Genomic DNA, 8,795 nt, shown 5'->3' on the forward strand with positions numbered 1-8,795 from the left:
GTCCAAAATACTGCAAATACCTCTGTTGTGTTTAAGCAATCTATCCTTTACTTTAAGTTGTTCTAATATCGATACGTTAGTGCGATGATCAATCCAGGATATTCTTAACATGCGGCGGTATACCCACATTTCAAAAGCGTCCAGTTTATTTTTATCCGCTTTCTTTATGGTCCACGTTTTGGATGCATATGTCGCTATGGGAAAAATGAGCGCCCTTACCAGCCTTAGTTTTGTGCGTATTGTTATGCTAGAATTTTTCCAAATTGCTATTAGTTTCATCATAGCTGTTCTAGCAATAGTCAACCTTCTACGTATCTCTCTGTCACACCCTCCGTCATTTGTTATTAGGGACCCCAGGTATATAAAACTATTTACTACTTCAAAGCCCCCAATTGCTTTAATGTGTTGAATATTATTCCGAGCTCTGTCTACTATCATGATCTTTATCTTACCCCTATTTAGCTGCCCTTCCATCCGTCTAGTACCTTTCGCATAATGTGTTCGCTGTAGATATTAAACAGAGTTGGCGAGATTATGCATCCCTGCATGACACCTGCCTCTGTTCTGAAATGATCGGAATGGGTGTTGTTTATTTTTACTGTGCACTTATTATTTTCATATAGACTTCTGATTAGTTGAATTAAGTGGTGGGATGTTTCCACACACAGTAGTAAACCAATAAATATACATAATATCTACCCACCAAAAAAAATCTTGTTTATTTCTCAACTAAAAAGTACTTTTTTAAAATGAATTTTTGTTGTTACCCGTAACACAAATAAGTTTGGCGTCCGAATCATACAAATGTCTGAACACAAATGCCAGCTGCTGTAAATCAAATAAAGCTACAGCATTTAAACTGGTACCGTTTGTTTCGTATTTTCAGTACCTACAAACGGTTTTGTCATTCAGCTCGATCACACCCGTAATTAAAAAAATACTTAGGTTAGAGTAAAGACCGTCTGCAGACGGTCTTGCCGATTAAATGATTAAAGAAGAAGTAGAAGAAGAAAAATTTAGCTGACGATATTTAAATATTGTAGTTAACCTGTAAAAATGATTAAAATTACAATAGAAACGTAGGTAATAAAATGAAGATAATTCAAGTAGGTTTCCATAATTTTTATATTGTTATGAATTTCTGTATACTTTGGGATACCTGGACTATCGCTCAATTTTGAAATAAATCAAAGCAAAACCCGACATTCTTTTATTTAAACGAAGTCGTATCCCCTATAATATCGCAGAGATCTCCTTTTAAGAGCACATAATGAAGGAGCGGAGAATATAAGGTTATGTCCGGTAAGTTGGGGCAAGTTATTTCAGGTTATATCGTTAGTACATGCTCCGCTGCACAATCTCTTCGTACTCCATGGAATTTTGTCCTCTATTATTATAGCTCGGTGGCTTAAACGCTACTACCTTCCTTTATGAGGGTCGTGGACTCGTAGAAATGTGATTGTTTTTAATACTTTAGGGTTTAATAACTTTACCTGTAGATTAAGTAATAAAGGTACTTTAATAAGAGTACATTAATTTGGTAATTGAATTTAATATAGATTTCTGCTTATACGTTTATTTTTTCAGCATAGATATATGTCTTTTCCGTCTGTGTATTTAGAACATCACTTTGAAAATGGTGAAAACGGTGACGAATATTATATTTCAGCAACAAATTAGTTGATAAAAGCATAAACAGTCTAGGATATGGACAAAAAGTTTAATTAAGTGGTTATAAGAGTGACGACTTGAAATACAAACATTTGTATTTTGAGAACGATTTCCGAAGTGGAAATTGAAACGTCAATAAACGTATTTTAATCTTTAATTGTGGCTTATTCCCATTTAAATATAAATTAAGAAAAAACTTGTGTGGTAAATTTTATACCACATTTATAATCGCCCAAAAGAAGGAATTAGTGCATTTGAAATTTTTAGAAACGCTTAAAGACTTTAGAAATAGACATCCTGATATTTCATTAAGGAGACCCGAAAATACCTCGATAGCTAGAGCAATGACATTCAACAAACCAAATAACGTAAAAATTTTCAAAGCATATCTAGAAGTTATCGACAAATATAATTTTCCCCCGAACGAAGCTGCAATGTGGATGAGACTTTAGTGTCCACCATGCTAAATCCACCAAAAATATTTTCTGTTACTGGTAAAAAACAAGTTGGTACTATCAACAGAGCTAAACGCGGATTACATGTCACAATTGTTGATTGTACAAACTCAATTGGAAATAACATTCCTTGAATATTTACATTTTCCAGAAAAAATTGTAAACCAGATTTATTAGAAGGAGCGCCTACAGCTTCAGAAGGATACCCAGAGGGATTTCCTTAAAGGGATTTCTTTAGAGAGATTTTCTCAAGAATTGGGGTGGATTATAGGTAAGATCGTTTTTAAATAGCTGAAGCATTTCCAAAAATTTGGTCATTTAACAAAATAATCACCTGTTTTGCTGGTTCTGGATGGACATATTAGCCATAAGAACTAAATTGTGTTGCAGTGTACACAAGAGAATGGTTCTTTTGTTTGCCTGCCCATTGCAGTCATTGCGTCCCATCACTGCACTGGACGTTTAATTTTTTGCTCCCTTGACAGCGTATTTTAATCAGAAGACAGGAAAATAATTAAAAGCAGTGAAGAAAGGTCAACTTCTCAAAAGCAAATCGTTAGTGTCTTCCGTGTAGCATACGAAAAGGCAGTTACTGTCTAAAATGTAGTAAGTGGCTTTAAAAATACAGTCTCTGGACTTTTGATCCTAATATTTCTCCCACAAATACAAAAAACAAGCCTGATCCAGCAGTATAGTCAGTCAACACTGATAAAGAATCAACTATATCGCAAATTGAAAAAGATAAATCGTACGATAAATCAAACAACAATAAAAATATTGAGTGCGTTATTGCATTCGATGCCGTAAGTCCTCTACCATCCACATCAAAATAAACATCTAAATCAAAGAATGGGCAAATAAGAATTTTTAAATTGTGTAAACATTTATTTTCTAGCTGAGTGCTTTTGCCTTACAAAGCCATCTTTAGAGCTATGCTACAACAAAACACTACTATAATAACTAATTTAAAGTTTACAATGTTTCACTTAAGTCAAGTCACAAAATTTCTATCAAATGATATTGTCAAGATTGTGTGAGATTGTAAAGATAGAGTGAGGACTCAAAGAGAAGTTTGTAATTTATTTATTGCTAAATACTCCCATTGCGAACCAATTTCTTAATCAACAAAAACGCAAAATTTAAAATAATTCGAGAAACGCGTCATGTTAAAGATCTCCCCAAAAGTGGTAGAAAATCAAAACCCGAAGCTAAGAAACTGGACGTTGTACTGGCGTTTTAAGAAAACCCCCATACTAGTTGTGCTAATACTAGTACCAATTAACTGTTGTTAGAGTATTAAAAAAGGAACAGTGGCATCAGTATAAGGTAAATCTGGCCCGGGAGCTGTTAGAAGATTACTTTCATAGAAGAATCGAATTCTGCGAAACTATTATCGAACGATCTAAAAGAGATCAAGTTTTATAGAAAATGTACACTTTTTTTTTTAAAAAAAGCGGCTCAACGGTCATGGAAAGTTCTAGATATATCGATACTTGATAAGTGAAAATCCACACTAAATGATAGTATATAGGACGCAATTTCCTGAGAAGGTAAATATTTCGACCAGCATGCTTCTTATTATCTGGAATTTCTTTAGGATTATCTGATGCTACATTTTGAATCATCAAGTTTCAAATAGAAATGATCTGTGGTTCCAACAGAATTGGGCTCGCTTATACTACGACGTTGAGGTACGAAATTACTTAAATAAGGTTTACCCAAGTAGGTGAATAGGTAGCAGAAGATCTAACGAATGACCACTACGGCCTCCAGATTTGAATCTGTTAGACTTTTATTATGAGGATATTTGAAGAACAAAGTATATCAAGAAGCGCATTAGAACGGAAATTGCACAAATAACTCCTGAAGTTATCGAAAACGTTACGAAAGAATTTACTGCCCATCTTTTTCATTGCATCATTGATAAAGGTCGTCAATTTCAACATTTCTTAGAATTTAATTGTATTTTACCTAATATTTATTATAATTTAATTGTATTAATAACCCAACAGTTTTGGTTAACCTTGTAAAAATATTTAGTCAAATAATTGCATCGTTGCAAAGATAATGTGGATATCTTTCAAATCTGTTTTCCTTAACCTCGGTTTGTATTTAAAAAAATCTCGATCATCTCGATAACAATGATGACGTAATGTCAAATATTTAAATATCAATTGATAGCCAATAAAAAATTAAAATTGAGAATATTTTAAATTTTTTTAAAGTCGTCTGTTTCTAAAATAACAAATTGATTCCACAAAGTTGCTTCATTTTGTAGAATGAATTTAAAAAAAACTCCAGTAAAATCCTATCATGTCCATTTTACGCGTTTTTAGTCAATTATTAAGTTTATTTTAACATACTAATTGATTCACTTTTCGATTTAAATTCCAACTTTTTCAATTCGCTAAACCGTATCCACAAAACCGTTCACACAAACTGCAAAAAATTGGGCAATGTTTACAAATTTTGGCTGTAATAGTAAATTCATTTGACTTTATTCTACAAAGGATATTCCGCATTTCGTGCAGGGCGTAGCGTGCTAAATAATAATTGCCGCGATGAAAGGGGGTGCAAAACATTGCAGTACTCTACACCGAGGAGGATTTTTTATTCAAATTTAAGTTTTTAGCATAACGATGTTAATAGAAACTCCCGAAACAGATCGATATGTTATTTTAATTTAGTCCACGTTTCAACTGAAAAGGTAATTACAATTTGATACACATTATTCGTAAAAAAACAATACCGAAATTAAAATGGCAATAAAATTGTGTGTATACTAATAACAATGTGAAACAGCCAAATAAAATAAATTCGATAATTTTAATATTATTGCATATTCTAAAAACACACTTTACATTTTAAAATCACATCTTGTATTGTAAAAAATTCATCCCTAAATGAATTCTGTTTTCTTCGTTGTCTGTTCAAGAATGTTATTTTTTCTAGGATTAATTAAAAAGTTTAAAACAAAAATTATATATACGAAGACGGTTGCGTTTCGATTTAATTTGAGTCTCTTACCACTCCCTAACACATGTTTCTGGGTCTACCCGTTATCAGAGAGAGTTTTAAGAAGACTGCTTAATTGCTATCGATACTTTAAAAATTATATGTTTAATAAAATTTGCTAGAAGAAACAGGAAGCGTACAAAATATGGCTGAACACTAAGAATCTTGAAGATAAAGAAATATACAAAGAACAGCAAAGAATATTTAAAGATATGACAAGGAACAACAAAAAAGAAACATGGGATGCAAAATGTAAAGAAGTTGACTGTTACATCGGAGGAGCGCGATCATAAGCGGCATGGAAACTAATAAAAACCCTGAAAACCGCCACATCAAATAAAAGTCGAATACAGCCCATCCAGATAGATACATGGAAAGATCATTACGCAAGGGAACTGAATGAAGACAGAGATATTTATAATACTGACTCACCTCAACGAATACGAGTACAAGGTGAATATGTAAACATGGAAGAAGAACAAATACAACAAGCGCTTAAATCGATGAAGAATAACAAAGCATCCGGGCTGGAGAACAAACCAGCAGAACTTCTAAAAAACGGAACACCAAAACTAATAAGCTATCTTAAAGTGCTATTCACAAGATACTTAAATGGGTAAGAAATCCCGAATAGTTGTAAAGAAACATGGATTACTCCAATTTACAAAAAAGGTCCAAAAGATATTTGCGGAAACTACAGATGTATCTCTGTCACCAGTACCTTTAGCAGGCTGTTCGGTAAAATCTTAAAAAACATGACTGAGAAAGAATACGAACCTCATGAAATTGAACAGCAAGCAGGATTTAGAGCTGGAAGATCTTGCGTAGACCACATATTTACCCTAACACAACTGAATGAAAAGAAAGTTGCAAGAAACCAGGAAATACATCTTTTATTTGTGGATCTCACAAAAGCATATGACACGATTCCTGTGAGAAAGCTGTGGCAGTCTCTTGAACGATCTTCATTAAATAGCACGATCATCGCCGCAGTCAAACAATTATACAATAAAGCATCATCAAAAATCAAACTAAACAACACCTTATCAGAAGAATTTCCAGTAACAAAAGGCTTACGACAAGGATGCTGCCTCTCTCTAATACTATTTAAGATCTATTTAAATGAAGCACTAAAACACTGGAGAAGATCATGTTCAGGAATGGGGATCCAACTTGACGACGATACAACATTATATACTCTACATTTTGCGGACGACCAAGTAGTAGTGGTAGCAGACAAGGAAGATTTAGAATTCATGACGAGACGGTTGTTTAAAACATATGAAGAATGGGGCCTCTGTGTAAATAGAAACAAAACGCAATACTTATGCATCGGGAATGAAGTAGAAGATGTAATGGTCAACGAACATGAAACAATCAAGAACTGTGAGGAATCAAAGAGCATAGAGCAAAGAATCGTTAAAGGAAAAAGGGTGATAGGATGCCTAAACCTAATGCTATGGTCAAAAGAACTATCAAATCAAAGAAAGCATCTCCTCTTTAACTCCATCTTTAAAAGTATAGTGCTCTATGGATGCGAAACATGGCAACTTACTAAATCCCTTGAGCGACGCCTACTTGCATTGGAAATGGACTTCTGGAGAAGATCAGCTAGAAAATCAAGGCTTGATAGAATACAAAATGACCATATCAGAAATATAATGGGAGTCAAGTCAACCATCATTGACGAAATTCAAAGGACACAACTGATCTGGTATGATCATGTGAAAAGAATGGACGACGACAGGCTGCCAAACCAAATTTTAAAATGGACGCCAAGAGAAAGAAAAAAGAGAGGAAAGCCAAAACAATCCTGGCTGGGCGGCATTCAGAAGGCAATGTCGGAAAGAAACCTTCACCCTGGCGAATGGAATGACCGACGTAGCTGGAAACTGGGAACCGGAAGGCGGAGAACGCTATAAAAAAACCGGGAAAAAAAATTTGCTAGAACACAGTAGACATTATTTAGTAAATAGTGTAGATTAGATCTAGCAGGACAAAGATGTAAAAAATTTTAAACAGTAACTTGTACAAAGAGCATGTTTCACATATAGGTGGGTCACGTTTATAAGATGAATATGAGTAAATAAGTCTCGTATGTCCAATTCGTAAAAAAGGTCACCAATTGTTTTCTTTCGTTCTGAGTTGAAGGTTTACACTTCTTCTAGTTCCATGACCGTTATCGATCGTTGGATATCATGTTGGCTACCGTATTCTTACCTTGGATCTTTCCCTGAATGACCAGATGTAAAAGATCATATTTTTCAGGGTGTCTCATAATGTGACCGAAGTATTCCAGCTTGCGTTTCTTTATTATATTGACCAGTTGTGTTGTTTGGTTCAGCCGTCTTAGGACCTCCCCATTTCTAACTCTGTCGACCCAGTTTATTTTCAGTAGTCGTCTGTATACCCACATTTCAAAGGCTGTCAAGCGTCTAAGGATAGCCTCAGTTAAAGTCCACGCTTCCACTCCATACATCAGGACAGGAAAGATGTAGCAAGATGTCATTCGAACTCTAAGGTTAATGCTAAGATCGTGACTGCAAAGTACGTTTCTCATTTTTACAAAGGCAGCTCGGCCTTGTTCTATTCGGCTTTTAATTTCTGCGGTTGGATCCCAGCTCTCATGGATATTACTGCCGATATACACAAGTTTCTCTACTCTGTCCAGTGTGGCATCTCCGACTTTTATACCGTCATCCTGTATATAATTTTGTTTGCTAACTATCATATATTTAGTTTTCTTAACGTTGAGTTTTAATCCATACTGATCACAAGTCTGTTTTATCTTGTTCATTAGATTTTGAAGGTCTTCTCCGCAATTAGCAAGCACTAAGGTATCGTCGGCATATCTAATATTGTTAACGGTTACTCCATTCACAATAATACCTTCAGTTATCTCCATTAAGGCTTCCTTAAATATTTCCTCTGAATATAAGTTAAAAAGTAAAGGCGACAATATACAACTTTGTCTCACTCCTCTTTTTATATTTATTTCATCCGACAGTTCTTCAACCTTTGTTCTTGCCACTTGATGCCAGTATAGATTTGGTATTATTCGTAGATCTTTATCGTCCAATCCAGCTGTTTCCAATATTTCTAGCATTTTGTTATGTCGGCCTTTGTCAAAAGCCTTTTCAAAATCGATTGCACAAATGTACACATTTTCTTTACACATAATAACGTAATTTTTAATTTACCAGAATAAGGTTTAAGAAGATTTCCATTTCTTTTTTTACTTACATAAAACTTTATGTGAGATGATATCCACATGTTTAGAGTTTTCTTGAGCTTTTAATAGTTCAAGTTTCTCAATGGCTACCTAACGATAGGATTGTTTTAGGTTTTAAAAGGCACTTATTGGTTCACTTAGGATTACACAATTTGGAATGTCATTAGGATTAAAATGCTGGATAGCTTGAAGAAATACGTAGAGCTTAGATAAGAAAATCGTAAAATAAATGGGAAAGCAAAATTGATATGTGCATCGTTGGTGTTACAAGTGTAGCACCTAATACATGTTCGGTCCAGTCAACATGATAATGATCCAGTTTGTCTATAGGAAAACAAACCATATAAGGTCCTGTACTACGAAAGACTAAACGTGGTGTAGATAGTACTGATAAATCTGTCTTTGTTCTTTTGGATATTTAT

Source organism: Diabrotica undecimpunctata, chromosome 1 (assembly GCF_040954645.1).
Source record: "Diabrotica undecimpunctata isolate CICGRU chromosome 1, icDiaUnde3, whole genome shotgun sequence".
NCBI classification, from domain to species: domain Eukaryota; kingdom Metazoa; phylum Arthropoda; class Insecta; order Coleoptera; family Chrysomelidae; genus Diabrotica; species Diabrotica undecimpunctata.